Below are 26315 nucleotides of genomic sequence, written 5' to 3' on the forward strand. Positions count from 1 at the left end.
ATGGTTTAAAAAAAAAAATAACCTGCACAGATTTTTTGAATTGATTCACTGAATGCTCTTAGAACAAGAACCAATAAACACCTGGTCCTTAGGTACACAACTGATTGCAGGTTACCTTTTAATGAACTGAGTGCAGGTGGACTAACACATGACAAATTACATGGTTTCTGGGAGGTGGTAGCAAACAAGTGGAAAGGCAACTGGCTTGCAAGCTTGGTTTTGGGTATAAAGCACATGGTGCTGAGAGGACTGGAGTAGAGGGAGGTCTGCAGTTGGCAGGATGGAAGTTTCAGAGTCCACCTGCTCAGTGAAAAATTGCTGCTATAAGACAGGGCACCACTCCTACTGAGGGAGGCTGTCCTTAGAAAGGACTCAAAGCTTCCCTCTATCTACTATCCAGAAGAGGCTTGAGAAAGACAAGATTGTATAGATATGACTGCAGTGATACTTTTTTTGATCTGAACAGGAAAAAATCCTCAGAGTATTTTTGTTTATAGAGTAACTGTAGATCACCTGTTATGAATCACACAATTTGAGCTCTCCTATACTAGTATTGTAGGATAAGTCTTCTACTCCTAAAGATGTAGACAACTGTAGGAAGTGATTCATCCTGTTCTAAAATGAATTTCTGAGGTCAGTAATGTAAATAACTCTGTAGAAGCTCATTTCTCTCTTAATGGAGCATTAGGTCAGATGCCTATTTATTTAGCTAAAGCTTGTTAAGAGGAAACTCACCTGAAGAGTGTTTTCTTTATATCAGCGCAATTGTGCCTATACTAGAACTTCATATTCTGACAATTTGTAAGACATAGGTAAGCATAATCTTAACCATAGGTAAGCATAATCTTAACCATGAATTTGAAAGATAGAGATTGTCAAAAGGACTGATTAAAAGAAGGCAATTTTATGGGAATAACTAAAATATGAAAAACTGTAAATAATAGAAAATGATGTCTTGCTTGAAAAAAGGTTGTGCTTAATAATTACAACAAAAATTAAGTTACCCTTTAATGACTTACTATAATTTCAGCTTATAAGAAAATAACACTTTTTCAAATGATAAAACTAAGATGTTAAATAGCTTACTATTTTGTTGCAAAATAGAAAATAAGCTTACATCGATACTCCTTACAAAATAAAAATATTCACTGTTTATATCAGATTCAGCTGCTTTCATCATACCAGATAGTAATTCATATTTCATGAATGATTGCATTATGGTCTTCACGTCATATTGGCTGGTTCTGTCACTGTGTTATTCGGTTTAAAATACATCTTAGTGTTTATTGATGACAATGGATTAAATCATCATCGCTCCATGGTGTAGTCATAGATCAGCAGAACCTGAGGATTTAGCTTATCAGTGGAAAAGATTCCATTGAAAAGAAACATTGGGAACATATGGATTACAATGAAATTTTACATCTTATTTTGTATCTAAGTTTTGAAAGCTTGAAGCATTTAGTGTTTTTTCTGGTTTTGAATTATTTCTTAATTGATATTGAACATATTTTCATTACTGTACTCTCTCTGTAATGGAAAAAACCCCTCTGACAAATTTTTAATTTTCACCCTTATTTAGACAGAAAGTACATTTAAAGAATTTGTTATTTTCTATAAGATATGAGTTTCCCATATTTTAGTGAGAACCAATTAAGACATAAATACTACCTTCTCATATTCATTTGAAAATTATGATTATTACTTTTTCTGAGAAGCAGAGGATAATGTGAGAGAACATAACTGTCATTGCTGATTCTAATTTTCAAGTTCTTTGACTTAAGACACATAAAGACTAATATGTTTATCAAAGTAGCAGCAAATAGTTCTTAATAATGTTGATGTATAATAATATATTTTCTTCCATTATACTTGCTTGTTGTCATTGGAGATATTTTAAGTCACATTATTGTCAGTACTTATTTTAGCATAATAACAATATAAATGAATACTTGCAATCTGCAATGGGGCAAGTTACCTTTCTAAGCCCTGCTTTAATATTAGATATAAATGTATAGACATATATTTCATCAGATTTCTTTTGCCTTGAAAAGTCTCTCTTAGAAGCTCATATTCATATTGGCTGCGAATAACACTGCCAAGGTTGTCTCTCATTTATTTGTATCAGCAGAGGCATTTTGCTTGACACAAACCTATGGTGAAAGAGCATCTGTTTTTCAAAATAAGACCTTACCATTTGATTTTAGTTATCCTAATTGGAGCTTTAGGAACGAAGGAAATAAAAATATTGCATGTCCATGGTATGAAAAAAAAAGATATAGAAGTTCTTTCTTTTATGCTGTATTCTACTATGTAAGTTACTCTATTGTGCAAGTTCTATCATGAAAATTGTGCACAGAGAATTATGTGCAATTTATATTGTAAATATACTACTGTATTATTTCTTACACTCCAAATCTGGAGTTTACTGCAACATGACAATATGATGACAGCAAAAGAAGTCTGATATTGTTTTTGCTGCTGTGCCTAAAAACTCTGGTCATGAATAAGGATGTATTAACAGAGACTGAATCTATGTTGAATAAATATTGTCTGGGTTCAGGTGCTCAAATGAGGCTAGAGTAATGTAGTACTGATATTTAGGAGTCTACGTAACAGAAACCAATGGACAAACCTGTACAACACCATGTGTCTAAGAACTATTTGAATTATAAGCTCCATCTGAATAGTCCATCTAAAGCACTACGAACTATGCAGATAAACATTTACAGGGTTATTGATCTTACGCTCAAGCATCAATAGGCCATGAACATCCCATTTTACATAAGGCTTGTGCCCATGAGAAAAATCCTCTTGATCGTTTGGCTGGGTTAATGCAACCTTCTCTGTAGAGACAATTTTATTCTCATAATATTAAATTTATTGACATTGAAAATTACTTTTCTTAATCAAAATCAGTGTTAGGAATTCTTTAGCAAAATGAACAGTTATTGTGCCTATGCTCTTGCAATGAGTACAATTTTGAAGTACGTAGTAGGTCAATTTTTTTTAGATAAGTATAGAGTGTAAATTTACAGATTCAGAAAATATGGCACAAAAAGCCAAGTGTTTCTAAATTGGGTTTGAATGGCCATAGTTTGGAAGGGTAGAGACTACAAGGGCGGCTTCTGTGAGAAGTTGCCAGAAGCTTCCCCCATGTCTGACATAGTCAATGCCAGCCAGCTCCAAGACAGACCTGCCACTGGCCAAGGTCAAGCCCATCAGTGATGGTGGTAGCAACTCTGGGATAACACATGTGAGAAGGGGAAAAAACCCTAGTGCAATGGCAACAACAACTGCAGCCAGAGAAGAGAGGAGTGAGAATGTATGAGTGAGAGAGAAACAACTCTAGAGACACCAAGGTCAGTGAAGAAAGAGGGGGAAATTCTTCACTACCACCCTGCAGGCCATGGTGAAGCAGCTGTGCTCCTGCAGCCCAACCAGGAGAAGAGATTCCTCCTGCAGCATGTGGAGAAGCCCATTCTGTAAGAGGTGGACACCCAAAGGAGGCTGTGACCCTGTGGGAAGCTGATGCTGGACCAGGGTCAAGTCAGGACCTCTGGGCCCATGGAGAGAGGAGCCCATACTGGAGCAGGTTTGAGAGCAGGACTTGTGACCCTGTGGGAGATCCACACTGGAGCAGTATGTAAAGAACTGTAGTCCATGGGAAGAACTCGCACAGAAGTTCATTGAGATCTGTCTCCTATAAAAGGGACACCATACTGCAGCAGGGGGAGAGTTTGAGGAGTATTCCCCGTAATAACGAAGGAACAGTAGGTAACTGACCTCAGACCATATTTCCCACCCTCCTCTGCCACTGTGAGGAAGTGAGAGAGAAATCAGGAGTAAAGCTCAGCCTGGGAAGAAGGGAGAGGTGAAGTGAAGGTGTTTTAATTTTCATTAACCTACTTTGATTTGATTGACAATAAATTAAACTAATTTCCCCAAGCTGAGTCCATTTTTCCCCATGTTGGTAATTAGTGAAGATCTTTCCCTGTCCTGGCCTCAACCTTGTATTTTCTCTCCCCTGTACAGCTGACAAAGAGCAGCTTTGGTGGGTGCCTGATATTCAGGCAGGGCCAAGCAAACAGTTTCTCTGCACAAATCTGTGGATTTATTTTTTAATTCAGAATACCTGGTTAAAACATTTAATAACATAAAATCTTTCCCTATAAACAAAAGTGGTAAAAGATTACTGGTGGGAAAAAAATTAGTGTTAATAAAGAACAGATAAACCAAAAGCAACCAAACCAGTGTTACCCACCACCTTTCCTTATCTTATATATTTCTCTTTCATATTTATATTATATAATATATTTCTTTTCTTTTGTATTTCTGTTTAAGATTTCCTTTTTTAATCTTCACTAATCTTTTTCTCAGCTTCTATATTAAAAGAGGGAAAGACTGGCCTATTTCTGAAACTGCCAAATTATTTAATGTATTATTTAATCACAAAGAAAAACAGGAGCAACTTCCTAATAATTCCTCCAAGTATTATTATATATTGTGTTCTGAGATATTTACCCATCCATGTGTAGGCTATATTCAGACTTGAAATGATCAATTGAGTACTTGCCTTCATTTTAGTTTCTGATTTTTCTTTAATTATTAAAAAAGATTTTTAAAAAAATCTGACACTTTTTATAACAAGCTCTCTCTGTACAGAGTTGCATAGATACATCTACATCTGATGAAGCACTGTTTCTCCTATCTATTCAAAGGGACTTTTTTTGAAATAAGATCTAATTTCTGCACAATAACTTCATTTAAAAATTCCTAGCTTTTTCTCACTTATTTATTCTTTAATTATGTTTTGATGTTCTTTGACTCAGTTTATCTAAAGATGTTTTTAATTTCTGAAGCCTCATTTTGTCCCTTAGCTTCTTAATGGATTTTGAATAAGTTCTTATGCTTTTCCAGTTAAAATTTGCTGTGATTATGAAAAACCTTCACTTGTTAATGTTACATTTTGTTTAGTAGCAGACTTTCAGAAGAGATTGGAAAATTTATCCACTGACTTTCTTAAATTTTTCCCTCTAATTTTCTACTGATAAAGGTGTTAGTAAATTATTGTTCTGCACACATCCTTGTCTGAAAGATTTGTTCATTCTTCTTAGTTGGTTCAATTAAGGTATTGAGTCAAGCAGTGAATGTAGAACAAGAATTAAAATCTTTCTTTTCTGAAAAGGACAACTGATTACTCCTTGTATGAATAACCACCAGCATAATTTTTCTTTTCAGCCTCAGTATTTGCCATGTCTGAAGTCAATGCAGTGAAATTGCTCATGCTGAGATTAGGACTGCATTTTTCTGTGCTACCACCTCTACTTAGCAAGAGGAGAAAGCCACACTTGGCAATGTTTTGAAGATGTGATATCACCTGTAGGATTTAGAAGCTTTTTTTATGCAGACTAACAGGAATATTTTCTAATGAATAGTTAATGAATATGCATATTTGGAGGGGCTGGGTGGGGTTGGTTTTTTGTTTGTTTGATTAATTTATTTCCTTTGGCTATGAATTAATAGTGTCACAGTGATTGGTGTCAGTTGTATCCTTACAGGTATTGTATATTGTATATGTGTGGTAGGTGGCTTAAATATTTAAAATCAAGAGTTTTGAAGGCTTCATGATTAAGAAAAATACCAGCTAAATAAGATCAGAAGTTTTTAGACCATAGGTCACTTAGGTGTGACAAAGTGGTGTTTAACAACTTTTTTTTCTCCCATTATTTGTGGAGGAATTTTTCTTTTTTCTCTGAGAGGTATTTTCCCAAAGAAAAAGGTTTTATTTTTCACAGCCTTTATGAGTTTGCTTTTTTGAATGTGAAGATTTTGAATCAATACAGTACCTCATCTTCTGGCTTCCAACAACCTGTGGAAATCCAATAGGAAATTCATTTAACCATTTCTGGCCCTCTGGCAATATTCTTACCTTTTTCAATTCCTGTATAAGTGGTGCTCATCACAAAGGACACAATTTATCTAGCTGTCTTGGCTGTCCAGAGAGGTGGTACATGCCTCATTCCTGGAAACATTTGAGGTCAGGTTGCATTGGGCCTCAGAAAATTAATCTGGTTGAAGATGTTTCTGTTCATTTTGGGAGGGAGGGGTTGGAGCAGATTACATTTAAACTTCCTTTCCAACCCAAAATATTCCATATTTCAATGATTTTTATTTTTTTTTATCAACACTGAATGTATACTCATGACATACCTTATAACATCACATTCTGCTTACCACCCTGTCTTTTTTCCCCTCTGTTAACATGCTCTTTTATTTTTTCTGAAAACAGTAAATATTCCTTCTTATTTTATGTGATTGTTAGATGACAAACTGGTTTGGGCTGGGACAGGGTTAATATTCTTTATAGTAGATATGGGACTCGGGTTTTTATTTGTGCTGAAAACTCTGTTGATAACACAGGGATGTTTTAGTTGCTGCTGAGCAGTTCGGCACAACATCAAGGTTTTTTCTGCTTCACAGACCACTCCTCCAGCAAGGAGGCTGGGGGATGCACAAGAATTTGGGAGGGGGCACAGCTGTTCTCAACTGACCCAAGGGATATTCTCTCCCATATGGCATCATGCTCAGAAATAAAAGCTAGGGGAAGAAGGAGGGGTGTTGGCAGTCACAGTGCTTGCCTTCCCAAGTCACCATGATGGTGCCCTGCCCTTCCTGGGGATGCCTGAACACCTGCCTGCCCTTGGGAAGTGGTGAATTAATTCCTTGTTTTGCTTTGCTTGGGTCTGAGACTTTTGCATTACCTACTACTTTGTCTTTATCTCAACACATGATTTTTCTTATTTTTGCCCTTCTACTTCTCCTCCTCATCTCCATGGCGTGAGGCAGTGGTAAGCAGACAGCTGCATGGTGCATGTTAACCCACAAGTGGTGATTAACTCTGATACATTCAGTGTATTTCTTTCAAGTTTTTGCTTATTTTCCTCCTCTTCTTATAATTGTTCTTTTATACTTTTTCTTATAATTTTCTTTTCTGAAACCTGTTTCATATTGATTTCATTTATTTCAGTGTTATTTCATTATGCTATGTTATACAATGGGGGTTTTCCCTTAAAACTTGATAGATGATAATACATCATGACTTTTATCGTATCTAGTAACTATCCAAGGGGTACTATTCTATATAGTTATACAACATAGATTTAGTGGTCAGTGATTCCTGACTAGTTATTTTTGTCTTAATATTTCTTACTTTTCTCTGGATTATTCTAGAATCACTCTCATCTTTTCAAAGATTCTGGGAAAAACACTGCTTTTTCATTTCAAAGTACTTATCCATACACTATGTGTAGTTGTTTTGAAAGAAAACTAGTGGTTCACAGTCTGTGAACACAGTCATTTCCTGGGGCAAAATTTTCAGTGTAGATTGATTGCTTGAGTTTTAATTTTCTTGCTTTTCTTTTCCCTGAGTACTTTACCATATTTCCAGTTTCCTTTATTTTTGCCTGCATTGGTATCCCTATGTTTGCATAAATCCAGCTATTAAGCATAGGAATTGGTTTGTTATCTGTAGGAGATAAGCTGTAGTCGAATCATCCGGACTGAGCCTTATTGCTGAGGCCTCCAGGCCATGGCACTGAGGCCTGTAGGGGTTTGTGGCTCAGATAGAAATTCAGTGCCAGGAGTGTGGTGCAGTTAGAATTATAGCTTAAGGTGTTAGCAAGGGTCAAAGGGTTTTATAGTAGTTAGCAAGTATAGTAATTGGTGTGGACACAGTAGCTGCATTAAAAAGTTTGTTAAACAATGAGTGTTTGGACTCTTCCCTGCTCTGTATGCCAGTAAGAATTCACCTGTAACTGTAAACTATGTAGAGTATATAAAACCTGCCATCTTTCACACAATACAGAGAGAAATGTAGCATTGATCATATTAGTTGGATCTGCGTTTGCTTTGCCAACTTCCCTTCATTATCGGGGTTCCCCTGCGTCTTCGGTTATCTTTAATCAGAATAAGACAGCTGAAAAAAAGCACCTTAGTTTTCATTTATCGCCATTAAGATCATCATGAGGATGCTTGCTATCTGTTTGAATACAGAGCATAAATGAAAAGACATTCTACCTTTCAATCTATCTGACTAATTGTATTAATGATTATGTTGTGTTCTAAGTGATCTCTGCAGGGTGTCAATTATGCATCATAAGATGATATCTGAAAAGGTAAAAATCAAGGAAAAAGAATGAAACATTTGAACAAAACTGAAGAAAAATAATGTAAAAGGGGGAAAAAAAGTAATTGATAATTACTGCAATCTTAGGATAAATTTTGTCTTTTAAATTAAAACTACCAAGATTCATAAGCTTGTTCTTGGAATTTTTTTCTTCAGAAGCATGATGACCTTCTCTTTAAGATTTAAAAAGCATGATCTATTTGGAATATCATCCACTGTATGTCTATACAGTGAAAAGCAAACCAAGAAACTGGTGATTCTCAAAAATCATGACAAAAGTCTCTAAAATCAAAGTAAACCCTGAGTTCAATAGAGTTGTTCTTAAAACTAAAAAAATTGAAAAATATGAGGCTAAAACTCATAGCTAATTGTAGTATAGAGTGAACTTTAGGTAAAAGGAAAGGTATTTATAACCAGGCTGGGGTATTGGAAGAGGAAATATGAACAAAAATTTGGTACATGTGGCAATGATGCTGACAGAGACGAGAGACTGAACAGTGAAGAGTAGAGCTACAATGAATCCTAAAGACAAGAGAAGGTTTGAACCTCTTTTCAATGAAAAAGAACAAGTCAGGAAAAGGCCGAAGATAGAGTAGGATATGGGAGTGGACATGCACAGGAAAAGAATAGAAGCATCTTAGGTGAGCCTGCTTTGTGGGTCTGAGTGGCAATGTCCATGTTTCTATCACCAGTACAGATTAATATCTAACCATGGGGTATGCAGATTTTGAAGGAAAAAAGCTCAGATTTGACCATATTGGACTTAAACTGAGGAGAGGACAGTATCATGTTTTCTGATGAAAACAATGTAAGAACCCCAAAGGCTACATACGTGATCATACAGGAGTATTGAAAGTAAAGAAAAAGGCAAGGGTTGTCTGTTTCATTAGGCAGAGATCACTGTTTCATTATGCTAGTATATTGTGCCTAATACATTTGCCTATGACACTGTCACAGAATCAATTAAAATATCTATTTGAAATTAAATTAATTTGAATTTAAAGCTTTATGTTTACTTTATGTTAGTTTAAATAAAAAGCCTTACAATTATTTCAAATGTATTAGAGATACTAAAAATGTTTCTTGTAGCCTATGGTAAAGTCATTAAAGAACATTCTCACAGTTACTGCCTAGTGATTTTATGGAAAATTCAAAATATGCTAATTTCTCTTCTTCCCTTATATCTTTGCTCTAAAAGTGCATCAATTTTATTTGTGGTACTGTTTTCACCTTTTGCTACAACCCTTCATAAGACACTGAAATACTGTGACAACATACCAATATATCAGTACTTATGCATAATGAGTGTAATGTTTTTACAAACATTTCTTTGAGTTTTCTTCATTGTCTATAAAACTTAGACGTTGAACCAAGACTTGTTTTCCACTAAAAACTTTGATCAGGAGTAGGGAAAACCTTCAAGACAAGCAGATGGCAGTTTCCATGATGATTTAGTGGATTTTTTTTCTTTTCATTCATTTCGCCTAAACACAGGTTTGCACAGGTTACCACAGTGGTTCCTGGTACAACTCCCCTGTCCCACAGGGGACAGATAAGCATTTCAGGAGGAAAGTCTGGCAGGTCAGCACAGCTCTTTCTAGCCTAGTGATGCTCAGTCCAGGGCCAGGGTTTTGGATTCACTCAGGGTGTCTTTGGTTCTTTGTTTCTCTATTCTTCAGTTCCCAGGGTTATTCTCTCCCTCGAGTCTGCTCTCATGAAACCCCACCCTGAATCCTGTGTCCAAATCTGGGGTTCCCAGCTGAAGGATTTGAGCCTATTGGAACAAGTCCAGAGAGCCACCAAGATGATCCGAGGGCTGGAGAACCTGTCCTGTGAAAACAGGCCGAGAGAACTGGTGTTGCTCACACTGAAGTAGAGCAGTCTGGGGAGATCTTAAGGCAGCCTTCCAGTATCTAATGGGGGCTACAAGAGAGAGCTGGAAAAGGACTTTTTTACGAGAGCATGTAGTGAATTCTTACAGGTAAGACCAGTATATTTTACTAGAGCTTATCTTCAGCCTTTTGTCATGGAAACCTGGGTTTATTACACACACAGGATCTCAGTTTTTAAAGTAATTCCTTAAATTAATATCATTACACCTATTTTGTTATCCAATATATTTTTCACTAAATTTTTCAAAACATACATTCTCTCATGTTGTATGGCTGCATTATAGCTCTATGTTCTGGCCTTAAATATCGTTCAAAATATTCCATATAAATAATGGGAAGAGAAGGAGAGGGAACTCAGAAAAACATCTGAAAACTCAGAAGTTTAGGTTTTTTCTGTAGAGATTTCAGATTCTGATAGGCAGATCTTATTTTCCGTCTGTGGTAATTTCACATAAAAAGGATCACCATAACATAGATAATACAGACAAATTTTGTGAGTTCAAACCTGCCTATAGAATGTGTTCTCTTAAAATAATGTTTTTTTATTCAGGGAGGATAAATTTCCGTGCAATATTGCACAAAAATAGTTGTATTATTTGAAGAAGAAATAAAAAAACATACCATACAATAACAATGAAGGATGTACAAAGATAAATTCAAGGCTGCAGGAATAGTTATTTATTTGCAGTAAGTATGTTGGTTTTGTGCCTTTTTTTTTTTTTTTTCCCTTTCTTATTTTAGTTCCTGTTCAATGTTTACTTTCAATTATTGCTTCCTACAGGAGACCAGCTTATCCCTGACAATAACTTTGCTGGAACAAATTGAATAATCAGTTTGAAGGGAAAGAAATTGTTAGACCCAACCTTTTTTCCTCTTCAGAGGCTTCAGAGGAGTGAGCTAGAGTTTAAAAATCAGCAAAATAACATTAAAATCTGCTGCAATTAACATTTGGAATCTATCTGGATGAAGAGATATGTTTTTCTTCTGTATTAATGAACTGTGTAACTGTCAAACAACAATTGGTTTGTGCTTAAAGAACTGAAAAATCAAACATGTATACAAAATAGGTGACATGCCTAAATAACAGAGGAAAGCAGTGATAGGGCTCCTGAGTCCAAACCTTTTGCCTAATGCAATGACTTACTTCAATAAATTAACTAAAATGACAGTTGTGCCTTGTATCTTCACTTTAGTACCCTTCTTCCTGTCTGCATACATTAGCTGTCATGAATAACTTCTTTTAAGTGTAATATATTAAAACATTTTTATAGAAACATATATAGGCAAATATATAAGCATAATATAGGCAAAAAAGTATCTGATCATATTGAATAGACCCTGCTCCATTATTTTTCTACCCGTACATTTCCGGTGTCTACTAATTAAGTGCAGATAAGTAAAGTTATATTCATGTTTTCAATACAGAAAGCATGGTTCTGTATTTATTTTATTAATGTACCTATAGAAATTAGTACTTCTTGGATTTGGATGGGTCCTTTTTCACTTTGATTACTCTAAGTCTCAGTTTCTTTCAGGCAAGTTGAAAATTAACACAAATTTTTACTTGTATCTATGACTAATGGAAGGAGTGATTTTGTACTATGTTTATAAAATCAGACTTGATTATATTGAGGTCATTGCAATACATAGTGTCATAAAAGGACCATGAAACCAAGTTAAATGTAATTGATTTGTTCAATTGTATGAAAGTATTGCAACACAGAAAAAATATAATACTTTTGGCAATGGAAAGTGAGTTTCTTTGCCAGCATTTGCCAAATTTCAGTCACAATTTTCTAAACTAGCATCCTTGTATACAGTACTAACAGTCTGCCATTTTTATTGACAATATTTTCTCAATAAATTAAAGTTATATAACATCCAAAATTATGTGGAATTATTTGCTGTAGCCTGTTAAATTACAGCTTTCTTATTTGGCGTGGCTTATTAAAGATTAATAGCAGGGCATTCTCTCTTTTAAGACTTTAGTTCAGTAGTTCAATCATGCCAACAAAAAATGTTTTCTAAGTGAAGGTAACATACCACTTCACATATTTTTTTAGTTCAGAGTATGTTCTTTAATGAAAGGTGAATTAATTATTCATATGATTCTGATGTGAGATTGCTTCTATTTTCCATCATGGAGATGAACTTGTTCATGTTTTGTAATGCCAGTTTCATTTAGTCTGAGCTTTCTCTGCTTGTCTGTTTTCTTTTCACTCACTATTGCAAGATTAATTCTCAAGCAAATTTGTGATTCATGAACCTCTATGAAGTCCAAGACTATGAGAGTACAAATTCCTCCAAGAAGCATATAACTCAGATTACATATATATATATATACACACATATATATGTTTATATGGCTATATGCGGAAAGTTCCTGAACTGTTAGATGTTGATTCAGAACCTGGATTACTTTTAAAGTGCAGCAATGTACAGGCAGCTGACTCATCACAGTTGCTCAAAATTAATGGTGTTTTCTAATTAAGTATCTGCTAACTATCTTATCCAGCTATTGTGTTCACTGGAATACAATGGCTCTTGGCTCAGCTTTAAAGTTCTAATGAAGAAGAATGTAAAATACTCTCCTATTTCTCTGATTCACAACATCAGCAATTAATAGGTTTCATTCCATCCTTTGAGTGATTCTTTTCTCATTCCAGGCTCCCAGATTAAATGTTTGGAATTCGCAGACTGAGATCACACTGGATTTCCAGCTATTTATCCTCACAGTTAAGAAGACCCACCCCCCCCTCCCATAGTCACCACACCTTGTTACCTGATGTCATCTAAACTACATGATCAGTAGAGCAGTTCTGGAACTATGGACTTGAGGGAGGAGACTTCTTGGGTTTACCTCATCAAATGTTTCTAAATAATATAATGTATGTATAAATTCCTAAAAATATGTAATAATTTTGCATGGAACTGCATAAGGTTTTTAATTCAGAGCTCAAACATGATGACTGGTCTGGACCACAGTGTTTTCTTTGAATGACCAACAACAGAAATGGTGCCAGGAAAGAAGAGAGAAGACAGAGAAACATGTAAGTGTAGAAAAAAATCACATAAGAAAGTACGAAAACCCAGAGCCATTACTAGGTTTAAAACCCCTAAAAAGTAGCTATTTCCAGTAGGAGTTTAGGGAAATTTGGCAATGGGCATCACATGGAAAGAAAACATGTTCATCACACCCTTTGAAAAGTGAGAAGGGAGTTGATCTAGGATATAACTCTCAAAAGGTAGAAGACATCTTTAGGTTGAATCAACCAGTTTCTTTCAATGTTTTGTGCTGTATTGCATCCTAGTCTTTGTGAGACTTTGAATGACTGTACTCTAACTTTCCTCAGAATATAAACACTACTCTAAATAATAATCTGTATGATTCACGCATGAGGTGCAGGTTAGAAACAAAGCAATATGACAGTTGATAGTGTAGAAATAACAAAGTAAGCAGCAATAAATAAAAAGCCTGCAAAATGCAGCAATGTTGTAAAGTACAGAAAATACCTCATTGCTGTATGCCCTTTTGTGGTAATGGCTTCCAGATTCATGATTTTCTTTACTAATTCTGACACCTATCTGCAACCTCTGTTGTGATTCTACTTTTTGCAATTTGCTTTGAACATTCAAAACTGAATTTTGGTAATTGTCTGTTATTTCTTTACTACCAAAATCCCTTTTCCTGTTGTAAATTGCTGCTGATCTAGAGGGACAAGAGAAGTTACTGTTCAAAGCCCCACCCAACATGACCCACCACTTCAAATGATGGGACACCCACAACATTTTTGGGCATCGTATTCCAGCATCTCACCAACTCTCGTTGTAATAATTTTTTTGTATGTCCAAACTAAAGCTACCCTCTTTCAGTTTAAAACCACTGTCCCTTGTTCTGCCACTGCAGACTTAGAAAACTGTTCCAAGTGCTGAAAGGTTGCAACAAGCTTACTCCAGAATCTTCTCCAGGCATCTCCCTCCCTGTCTGCCTTTCCTAATCAGAGAAGTGTTCCAGCTCTTTGAACACTTTTGTGGCCCTCCTCTGACCCATTCTAATGGGCACATATCTTTCTTGTACTGGAGACCCCCGAGTGAAAACAGTACTCCACAAGGAGACTCACCAACAAGGAATAGAGGGGCAGAACCACCTGCCTTGAACTTCTGGTCACTCTTCTCATGATGCAGCCCCTTCCTGGGCTGCAAGGGCACATTTTTGGGTCATCCATCAGTATCCCCAAGTTTTGCTCTGCAGGCTTACTACCAACCCATTCATTCTCCAGCCTGCATGAATATTGTACATTGGCCCAGACTAGGTGCAGGATCTTGCACTTGACCTCGTTGAACTCTGTGAGATTTCACACAGATTCATTTCTCAAACATGTCAAGATCTCTCTGGCATCCTTTCCCTTAAGTGAACGAACTGCACCACTCACCTTGGTGTCATCAGCAAATTCGCTGCGAGTGCTCAATCCCACTGTCTCTGTCACTGCTGAAGGTATTAAGAAGTATTTCAGCACCCCTGAAAGACACCACTCCTTATATGTTTTGGCTTTGACATTGAGCCATTGACTGTAATTCTTTGCATGTGGCCATCCAGCCAACTCCTTACTCGCCTAACAGTTCATTCATCAAAACAACATCTCTCCAATTTAGTGATAAGAATGTTGTGGGGGCCTATATCAAAGGCCTTACAGAAGTCCAAGTGACTTTTCTCTTTGATATAATCACTTTACCATAGAAGGCCACCAGATTAACCTGTCACAATTTTCCTCAGTGGAGCCATGTTGGCTGTCACTAACCACCGCTCTTTCTTATGTTTTGACATATCTTCCAGGAGGATCTGCTCCATGTTCTTACTGTTCTTAAATGCTATTTAAATAAAGGTTTAGTTCCTCATAGGTAAAACCTATTTTTTTTAATTAAATGCAGGTTTTATGTTCTGGGAAAAGGCAGGCTGATAGTAAAGGTACAGCTTCAAATTTTCAACTATTGCAACAATAAGTTCAGCTGAGGTTGACAGGATTTGAAGCCTACTTCACCTAAGAAAGGAGGCCAGAAAACCAACAGCAGTCACCACCTAATGGAGAGAGAACATTAAAAGAAGATAGAGTGCTCTTATGTTTTTACATCCCAAACAAGATACACAGATACTTCAGTTTGCAGACTGCTATAATTGTCCAAAAATTTCAAACCTGTCACTGTCGCAAGATATGCATGATACTTGCTCTTTATTGAGTATTTTACTCTTTACTCTCTAATGAGTATTAGGAGAAAGGTATTTATATGAGACTAGTTAACAGATAAAAGTTCCTGGGTAAGAATAAGAAGTCTACATTATTTCTTATATACACTTTTTTTCCTCAATTAACATTCAGTTAATAGCTAGCTGGCATAAAATTTAAATATACCTCTGTGGTCCCAATACTGAAAATAATTGAGAAATTGCCTTTAAAGGGAAACTAGGGAGAAAAGTCCACAAACCAAACAACCTTTCTAATATAACCAGCTAACAATTAGCATCATTAAATCAATTACATAATTGTAGGAGATCATAAAAGTGATTATTATTTCTTGTGTTAAAAGGGAAAAAAATTCTGAAAAAAAACCCAACTCTTTTTGATTGAAGTAATATGCTGTGCTATCAGATAGAAGCACTTCTGGCATGGTGTGGAAGAAGAAAAGACAAGAAACTAAAAAGCAGAAAAGAGTGGAAGTAGATTCAGAAACAAGGAAGTGGAGAAGAATGTAACTTACTGCCTGAGATTTTCTCCTTCTCCTTAATCTTAAAGAAATAGAGTAGGAAGATGAAAAATGTTTGTAAGCATGATACATACTTCTGCAGAAAACATAGTCACTCTGAATTTCAGCAAGTTTCTCTAGATGCAACAAATTCAAAAGCTCTTCTCTTACATTATTTTGCTCTTATCAGTGGAGAAGCTCCTCACAGAGGTCAAAAAATATCCCTAGTCTGAGGGAACATTTTCACTTATCAGCAAGATACAGAAGTTAAAAGCTCAAACTTTACTGTTAGAAGCCTACATATAGGGGCTTTTCCTTGTAATAGAGGTATTTTCATGATCAAAACAAGTGTTTATCATGTTCAAGGAAATTGCCATAATTTTATTTTGTGTGTTTCTTCTGTATGAAATGAATGTAAAACAAGTGTAGCCTTTAATCATTCTCTTCCTCCTTAAGAAATTGATGAATTTGAAATATTCGGTTTCTGTCTTTTATCTTAGCCATTCCAACTGAAGTTGTGTAGTTAAAACTGTGTTTTTGAAGAAATATACAGCTTTCCATTATCTAGACTTTCAATCGTATAATTAATTTTTTAAAATTACCAACCAATCAAAATGTTTATGTTATATAATCACTGGTTTGGTATCACATGCGTGAACAGATCTTGGAGCTCATGAGAGGCTTCTTAATGGGAAGTGGATAACTGCAATAATAAACCTTGTTTGCAAAGGGCACAATCTCAAGACCAAGTAAAATTCTGTGATTCCCTCAGCAAATCAATAAACATAAAGTTCCTTGGCTCAGTTACTTGTATTTCTGCAGCAGTTATGGCAATGTCAGGAAACAGAAAAAGAATAAAGACTAATGTTTGGTTCAGAGTATTGAATTTTCTGTCTGATGGAGCTCGAAACTATATATACGCAAGTTTCTGCTATGTTCCAGGAAGCAAAACCATGAAGGAGCAGGATATTGATATTACTGATAAATAAGAAAACACACAAACACGCATATATAGCAGAGCATTGAATGTGTCAGTCACTGTCTGTTTTGTGGTTACATACTGTGTGTTTCTGTGTGCTAGGAATTTAACGTGTGAGTGAAATGAATAGTTGTGTCTGCCCTTAACTCACACTGTGGAAAGACTCAAAGCTATCTGTCAGGCAAAATAGATCTGCTAATGAAAAGGGGTCAGAGGAGACTACTTAATGCCCAACAGCAAAATTGACTATAGAAAAAAAAACAAACCCTGCTGTTCTCTTCTGGCCAGACTCTTCAAGCTTTACTCAATATAAGTAATGCTTGCTTACCTAAGTGAGTCTATTAAAATCTATTCAGTACAGGGCCTTGAAAGCAACAATCTTGGAAAATGAAACTTATTAAAGTGTTAAAGGTTTGCCATTAAGGGGTTTGGAGAGAGAAGTGAATAGTAAAAGTCAGCAGGCAAGGAAAAAACCTGCAGTTGGCTGCAGCTTTAGACATAGATTACCAAGCTGGTCTGAACAGCTGGCAGCAAGGATTGCTTCTGCTGGGAGAATGACTTACATACCAAAGATATGTTCCCTGCATATGTATGTTTGTTTATATCCAACAGCAATAGGAACCCAATTACTCTTTACCCAATTGTGACTGAAATAAAAGATAATTTCTTTGCTTTGCAATCTGTAAGACAGAGAACTGTTTATCCAGCAAATTGGACCTCGAAACACTGCCATTGACAGTTACTTCTGGTCTTTCCTAGCTTCCGATATCTAAACCTCATCTTTTTGCTACTCAAATGCCTAATGTCTGCAAAAAGCCAAGTATCACTCTCAGTCAGGCTTGTAGATATATAGAGAAGCAATATTTAGAGCATTAAATATTATACAGATTACACTATGCCAGCTGCATAAAACTGAACAGGCAGTGCATTGAGAAGGATGAGATTTGTGCTTGCCATTTACTAGGAAATGGGCTTTTAGAAACAGGATGCTCAGTTCTCATTTACCCATAAAGTGTGACATAACTTTTTGTATTTGTCATACTCTCACTATGTTAAAAATTAAGAGATTACTGGAACTAAAATAAATTAATCAATTCATACGTCCAAAGCCTGTGTTCAAACTAACTCTGATCTGCTATTTGCCTTGGATGTTTATTTTATTGCTTCCAGTGATCTTTGACATATAAGAAGACTTAAATGTTCCTTTCATTAAGCCTGAAACTGTTTGACAGACCCATTATCTTCAGCAATCATTGTGACTCACTTGCTGACAGCAATTAGGACTCCCAAAGATATTTGGATAAGCCAAAACCTCAAGAGTTTCATAAGGTGAGAAGAAGATCCTGAGATTTATTTTTGCTAAAATAGGGCTTAAAATCTCCTGGAAAGAAAATCGGGCTAAAATAATTAAAACTTCTTTCACTCCAATGAAAATACTATTCTGTTGCTAAGTATCTGATTTGAACAGAGGAATTTCGAGTGCATCTCCCTACACTTTCATCTCCTTCAGGTAAAATTTTTGCCACTATTGTTGAATTTGCATTCATTTTTTTTTTCAAGTTCTCTTTCAGAGAAACAGTTACCAATTTATTAGATTAGATAAAGAGATAGGAAACTGACAGTAAAGACACTTGTCTGGGCACTATATCTGAATTAATGTTTTTGCTTAGAAATAATAAACAACCCATAACTTAACTCTGATCGTCTGTATCAATTTGAGTAGAAATAAGACATAAATCCAGAATTTTCCCCTTCGAATATTTTAGATACAGTATATTTGATTGTAAATTTATTTCCTTTTTAAAAAATGTAACTAATTTTATATAGACTGCAGAAGAATGGCATACCAACTATACAGAAAAGATAAACTGAGAAGAAATAGCAATAAAAATATCATCAAAACTATACAGAAAAGATAAACTGAGAAGAAATAGCAATAAAAATATCATCAAAATATCATCAAATTTAAGATTTAAAAAGCTCAGGTAGAACCTGTTAGTAAATTATAGGAACATTTTTATCGGGTTTATATTTTTTAGTCAGGAAAAAATTAATATCAGATATGCTGAATTAAATTTAATTTTACCTATTGAAAAATAAATTAAGTACACGTCCCAAGTCTATTTTTGCTTTTTGACATATAAGAAAGTTGAGTAAGTATTCATTGGTCTTCTAATATGTAATCAGACAAACTGTTCACTGCACAAAGACTGACAAAACATCTCTAGTTTCACACAAGATACTCACTCCTTCAAGTTCTTCATCACTTTCAACATTACTCTTTTGAGACCAAATTTTGTGATGTCAGGGTTATTTTAAACAAAACAGTGACTTAAACTATTATGCCTGGATTCCTTTCAGCTGCTTCCAAAACACTGCAATTAAAGCAATGTGTTAGTCAGTAATTAGCTTGAAATATAAACAGACACCAACTTAAAATTGCTCTAAAATAAAACCAAACAAAAATGGAAAATTAATTGTAATTTATAATTCATTATTTTTGCTAATGCATCTTTTATAGACTAGATTCTCACTGGAGCCATTGGCAACAAAATACCTCATTAACCACTGAACATGACCCCTGGGAACACTGGTAGTCACAGAGACACCAGCTCCTTTATGTTTTTTTTTCCACCTACAAAATCCTTTGGATATGCAAGTTAATACAGCTGCAAATGTGTGTCACAGCCTTTGTGTCTACACTATTAGGAGCTCCAAAGGCTGATCTCTTGCAACCAGGGCAAGACATGCAGGAAGTGAAGGTATTATTATTTTACACACATAAGCTTCAAAGGTAACAGTTGGCATCTCAGACAGGAGTCACTAAGCTTTTCATTCTCATATGGAGGAGGCTAAATTGATTAATAATTACAGGATGACTTATTCTGCTCTAATTTTCGATGGCTGGGTACTCAGGTCAGTTAGAATGGTTTTGTTTTCTCATATAAAGTCCATATCAAGACTTACATGATATAAATCGTATTGTAAGTAAAATCCATTTCCTTGAAAAGGAAACATTCTTGACTAGATACTGAGGCCCAGAGAACAACTGGTTTGAAGCAGGGCTGTTAAATAAAGGAAGCAGTCTGCCTCATCTTTCACTGACATTCATTCAGTCCCAATCACGCTTTTTCTGCTCGCTGCACTGCACCAACCATTTCACTGTCTATCCAGTGAATTATTCAGGGAACAAATCCAGCTGAAAACTATCCCAGCAAAAACACAATGGCTATTATTCTTTGGGATCAGACATCCTGGGTGGTTTGCCACTAAGGAAACCAAATCCCTCTGCTGGTGTTGATCTGAGGCTCAAAACAGTAAGGTCTAAAACGCTTCAAAAAATTAAATTGTAACAAAAGAGAACAGTAACAAAGTTTGGTCATGATGTTATAGAAAATATTCTGTTTAGGAAGGTGTGATTGCAACTGTATAGAAAAATAATTTACTCACGAAGAAAAAAATTTCAGTTTTAACAATTCCCAAGACCTTAATTCTGTGAAAGTCTACTGCTTTCATGGTTGCCTTAATAGGAACACTTTTAAAAAACTTATTTTTATTGGTATGGGGTGAAAAGTAAATTTCAAATAAAGCAGATAAATAATCACAACTACTTTATAATAATTGGAAGAAGATTTAAAATAATGTTTTTCCTTGTTGTCTTGTATGCAGTCACATTAACATGACTGTCACCACTCAGTTGAAACTGGAGTACCTTAAGCAGGCAGTGCATTTCTGCTTTTGATCCCTTAACATTAGATTTATGATTTAGTAATAGCCAAAGCAACGCTTTTGCAATGCATGTCCCAAAGACAGTAGCAGGTAACCCAAAGGTGTAATCAAAATAAACCAACACATGATGAATTTTAAATATGAAGGGCTTAGAAAAACTGCTCTAGGCTTATCTGTACTTCAATAATTATTCATGGAAGATTTGCACATTATATTATCTGTGAGGGGATAATCTTCAAACAAAAACAAAAACAAAAAACAAACAAACAAAAAAAAGAAAAGCAAAACTTTTCAAATAAATCAACATTTATGAATTATTTGTTCCACTGTTATTTTACCTTACTAATTTAACTTTATTAAAAACTTGCAAGCATTTTCAATTTATAAAAGTGAATTGAACTTGCAATAATAATTTATCTGATCTAAATAAATCAGATCAAGTGTTATGATGCAGGAAAATTTCTTTTAACAAGAGCCATTAAAATATCAGAAGGATATCTGTGTTTTAAACTATGCTTTAATCCATTGTATGAATTCACATTCAGTAGACACATTGAGCATACTTTGTAAGGCCCTTAGCAAAGTAGTTAAACTTTTTTTTTTTTAAGCTGTGAAAGCATTCATAGCATAGACGTTGTCTGCTTTGATCTAAGAATTTTAAGATTAGATGTTTATTTCCAAACTGATTTTTATGCACTGAAAATTATTGTGCATTTCTTATAGATAATCTATCACCTCCTAAAAGAGGTCCCTAAGACACAAGAGCAGACATTATTATTTTCATCTGTTCTCATTCAGTAAGGCAGGATTTTTGTAAAAAAAAAAAAAAAAAAAAAAAAAAAAGGCAGAAATTCACTGAAAGGAGAGATGAGGAATATTGTAAAAGTCATTTACATTCAAAACATTTGAGTATATCTTATTTTCATTTTTAACAGCAAGAACTCTTTTGTATATTCATCTTGTAAAACACCAGATGCAGAGAGTAGCTAAATTCACAGACAAAATAGGTAACCTGCATTTTTTATAAATTTGATCAAATTCTGAGCTTCTATTGAACAAAACAAGGCTGAGTGAAAATGTTGCAAGAAGAGAAACCAAAACCAGCATTTGCATGGATGCTGAAAGCCAATGCCAATAAATGTTTAATGACTTTGCTAAAGAATTTGTTGCCTCATAATTTCTCCAGAAGGTGACTTACTTTGAAAGGTATTCTTCCCCCTCCTAAATATTTTGAGTGGATTCAAGTCCACAAAGCACCTGCCATCCACCATGAAGAATATTATATATCTTCTCCTTTAGAAGGTTGTTTCATGCAGTGCCTCGGGAGAGTTTTTATATGGGATCAATAATATTTTTGAATTTCTGAGTGATTAAGAAATGTGTCTGAATTGCTCTCAGGGACAGATAAATATAACATTTATGGGAATAAAGAGATGAATACAGTAGAGATGAAATGAAACATAGCATCTAGAAAAAAAAATAGCGTCAAGGCTGGTATGACTATATTTTGTCTTCCAGACATTTTGGTTCATTGGAACAAAATCGTGTGCTGAATTCACCTCAACCCCCAGAATATACAGACTCACACACACTACACTTTTTAAATTCTTTCTTAAAGAAAGTGAAAATGTAGAGGGAAATAATTTCAGGCACATCAGTAGAGGAGGTAAACAGACCATGAGGAATGTAGGCTGCCATATCCACAGGCTCACCGCCACTTGTATAAATCCAGCCTCCATCATCCAGATCCAGTTCAGCAACTTTCTTGAAAACAAATTTAGCAGCCTTATGGTTTGAAAGGAGCAAAGTAACAATATTTTTGGGCATGATTTAAGGGAACCCCTTCTCCACTGCCAAGATGCCTTATTCTCAGACAAATGTATAGATATGAAATAGATTTTATTGAAAACAAGAACAAAAGAAATGTGATCAGGAAATGTTAACACTGAAAACATCACTAATCAAAGGGCTTTGCCCATTCCAGCTGTTGGTCACAATGGTGAGTGATGTTAATAGCAACTACACTGAAGAAGAATGTGGATCAAATTGTCCAGGAGAGAAAGGAGACAGGAGTGCCTCACTGTACATGGAAGCTAGGGAGAGATAGCAAATAGGTGAGGAATAGGAATTTTTGTGCCTGTCCACACTGCTGTTAAAGAGAGAAGAAGATGGAGTGGCTTCCAGGCAATATATTTCCTTTCTGTGGTCTCCAAGACATTCAAATATCCTGGTAGAAGTATTATGTTAAAAGTACACTGATGAGCCTGGCCTACACCTGAAGGCTGACAGCTTTTGCACAGTAACGATGTGAAACAAATAATTCATTCAATTTTGAAATTACTTAATGAATGTTACTCCAAACATAGTTCAAATAGTTTCTCTGGGTTAAGACACATTCTCTAAACAGTTTCTCCTTGGAAACAGTGTGGGGACAGCAGGGTCTATATATCTTGGAACGCTAAATAAATTTATGTTACTTTGTGATCAAAGTATGCTATGAATGCCGAATGCTAATTATTTCAGGGAGTCAGCACAGTGTGATCCACCCTCATTACTCTGCCTCACTGCAGAAACCCACAGGGCAGGGTTTAAGAATTCACTTGTCTGGATTATTCCGCTCTGGTTCATGATACTGCCACAGCCAGGTCCCAAATTCAGAAAATAGCAAATAAATATTCAAAAAAGGAAATTTAAAAACAAAGCAAAACTATATTTTTAAATAAATTACATGGCAGAGAAGTGTCTTCAGATCTTGTTGCTGTAAAAGTAGAAAGAGTATAAATAATTTTCTGTTTTTCTTTAAATTTCTATGAACATTTTCTTTTTCAATTTACCACATAGATTAGGTTACTAAAGACACCAAAAAAAGGAAATCTTCAGTGCGGATTTCAGTTCTGCCTAATGCTTTGCTGACTAAATCCTATTTAATTATAAATTAAACAAGAAGCCACAGTAAATCAAGTCCAGTATTCCTGTCTTCTTCCCTGCAGATATAATTACATGCCCCTTTAAGAGCTCATTCAATCCATTGCCAAAATGGGAAATATTTAGGGGAGTGGAAGAGTGGAAGACTTCTTATACAATCACAGCATGTGGCAGCAAAAGCTTAGTGGCTAAGAAGAAAAAGGGAAAATTTACTGGAGGTGGTTATGCAGTTCCACCCATATAAATTCTAAATGATTTATGTGCCTGCTAGGCCTTATAAAGCAATTTCTTCAGCCATATCCTTTACTCGGAATTCACTTAGAATCCTGTTGGATTGGGGTAACTTTTTCAACTAGCACAGCAACAGACTTCTTGTGAAAGAAATTAAATAATCTCTGTCACAGAGAGTCTCTTTCTTGGGAAATTAGAAGAAAAAGTAATTCTACAGTACCAAGTGTTGAAATAAGTGGTTTAGAGGACTATGTAAATGTGGCCACAAAGTTTCTGAGTGCAAAATGCTCAAGAGGGAAAATTAGTATAGTGGCTGGATTTCTATACTGATTTCCCCCCTATTTTACTCCTTAATTGATTTACTTCTGTTTGGTCTGCAACACAAATTTGAATTTTCTATGCACTTGAATAGGGAACAGACATCCAGCAGACAGAACAGATCATCATACTCTGAGAAATAATGGCAAAACTGAACAAAACCCTGGGCTATAAAAAGAGATTTGCCTAGAATGTTTTCTGAAAGTGTTGAAAACTGGAGTGAATAGAAAATTGAGGCTTTCTTACCTAACCTTGAATTTATGTTTTGTGCTGATGCACTCCACAGACATTCAATAGCCTAACTTGTTGGCTGGTCATAGCAGCTGCAAGCTCTTTTTGGAAAGAGGAGACCAGGAAAGATGAACTGTAAAATTATAATGGAAATAAGTTTATAGAGGAAGAAGAAATAAAACAATTGCTATTGATTATTACACTAAATGTTAATTTGTAGCTTTAAATCATTGCTGTCAGGGTCATGCTGTGGAAAAAAGGAAGAAAAAGTACCCCATCTGGATTTATTTAATGATTTTGTCTGGCTAACAGGTATTTGAATCCATTTGTAAACCTGTAGTGTGGTTTGTGTGTGTTCTTACACGTACACACAAAAGAAAATATTTCTAAATGGTATATTTGAGAATAATGGAAAGGAATAAACTAAGGAAAAAATATAAAAGGTATAATAGCAATTTATTTTGAATCTCAATTTATCCCAACGTAAACAAGTCAGGGTAGAGAGTATAAGAAGGAAGGTTGTAGCAGGTAGTAAAAACCCCCAAACCAACAACAAATAACCCACAACAAACCAGCAAAACAGCAATATTTTACTAACTGTTACTAAGTGTTACTAACAAAGCTTAGATCCTCTTTCCAAATGTGACATAAATGGTGGGAGAGGCTTGAAAGAAGACTTGGGACTCAGAAATCCCATTGTATTGACTTTTCTTCTTTGTAGTGAAAATCTCAGCCTGCTGAAGACCCAAAGTGAGTGTGTTAATGAAAGGCACAAAGGAAGAGATTACCCAGGCTCTTATGACACGTGACAACTTGTCAATTTACCATAGCATAGTTGCACATCTGAGCCACACAGTTTTTTTCAAATATTTCTAAAAATGTAAATTAGATTTGTAACTCTCTTAGGACACCTGAATATTTTATTCTTTTGGACTTGTGAGAAATTCTGCCTCTTTTACCTTTCTTACCTAATATGACTATGGCATTTCACATCAGTGATCAGTTATTTCTCAAAATGTAAAGATCTTGCCTAAAAAAATCCTGAAATCACATTAAAGGCATATGCTCTTACAAAATTGCTGACTAATTCCCTTTTCAGATTAATAATCTTGGAGTTTACATATCTCCTTAAATGTGAGATGGTGTAAGAAGTGTGTCGTTCAATATTTATGGTTTTTCCAGTGTGTCAGAGGCTAACTGTAAGTTGCCATGTTTCACTTCACATTAGAACATCTCTGAGAAAATTTGTTGAAACAGCAACTTGATACTTCATGTAGTTCCGGAAAAAAAAAAAAATCTATTCTCCAGTCTTTTCAAAGTCCTAAGTTATAAAACTAATATAAATCTTGACATAAAGAACAAAATGAAGGACATTTTCTTGTTTTGTACTATGTAGCTTAGCCTAATGGGAAACTTGCCTGTAATTTACCTACATTGACTATTTCTTTAATCTTTTATCTCTGATACACAGATGGATACATATTTGTTGGGAAAAAATCAGACATCTGGAGTATCATAAAATAGAAGAAGAATCAGAAAATATTTTAAATGGATGATACCCTCTCTTGAAGATAGTGCTTATTTTGGCGTGCTACAACACAATTACAATATACAGATACAGCTTTTGAAAGAATTGACGTTAATTTCCTATTGTATTATTTCTCAAAAAATGAAGATACTTTTCTGTGGGAACTCTAAGTAAATGCTGCATGTGGATAAATGATGGCATTTTAAAGGTGCTACTGCTCCAAAATGTTTTTAATTTCTCCATGGAGGGTGCTCCACCCTGTCAGTGATTTCTTTTTTTCTACCTATGTCTACAAACACAGTTCAGATACCTGGATATGCTAAGCATATCAAATGTTCAGTATAAAATAAGACCAAAAAAATCCAATGAGTGTATAATTGAATCTTCATTTAATTAAAAAAATCCTACAAAAGAGGAAGTGTTTTCTAATTTTATTTTTGGTATCAAATTCTTACATTATTTTAGGTGTACCAGTTAGAAGGAGGAAATTTATATTAAAATTGTACTCAACTCAAGCATAAATACAAAACATAAATTTCTTAGCTAAGCCGACTA

At 35.1% G+C, this 26315-nt stretch overlaps 1 long non-coding RNA gene across 3 annotated transcripts; it reads left to right on the plus strand.

The window, feature by feature from the left end:
- Positions 1-253: 253 nt before the first annotated feature.
- Positions 254-14683, plus strand: LOC136290141 (uncharacterized). 3 transcript variants are annotated; one of them, XR_010720995.1, is made up of 5 exons: positions 254-812; positions 9683-9769; positions 9868-10169; positions 10631-10767; positions 12747-14683. It is a non-coding gene; the product is annotated as an uncharacterized lncRNA (long non-coding RNA). The 3 variants fall into 3 exon arrangements; XR_010720997.1 differs by having other exon boundaries at positions 254-633; XR_010720996.1 differs by lacking the exon at positions 12747-14683 and adding an exon at positions 10862-11614.
- Positions 14684-26315: the final 11632 nt, after the last annotated feature.

Source organism: Chamaea fasciata, unplaced genomic scaffold (genome assembly GCF_029207755.1).
Source record: "Chamaea fasciata isolate MVZ Bird 193981 ecotype frontalis unplaced genomic scaffold, bChaFas1.0.hap1 SCAF_5, whole genome shotgun sequence".
Taxonomy (NCBI): domain Eukaryota; kingdom Metazoa; phylum Chordata; class Aves; order Passeriformes; family Sylviidae; genus Chamaea; species Chamaea fasciata.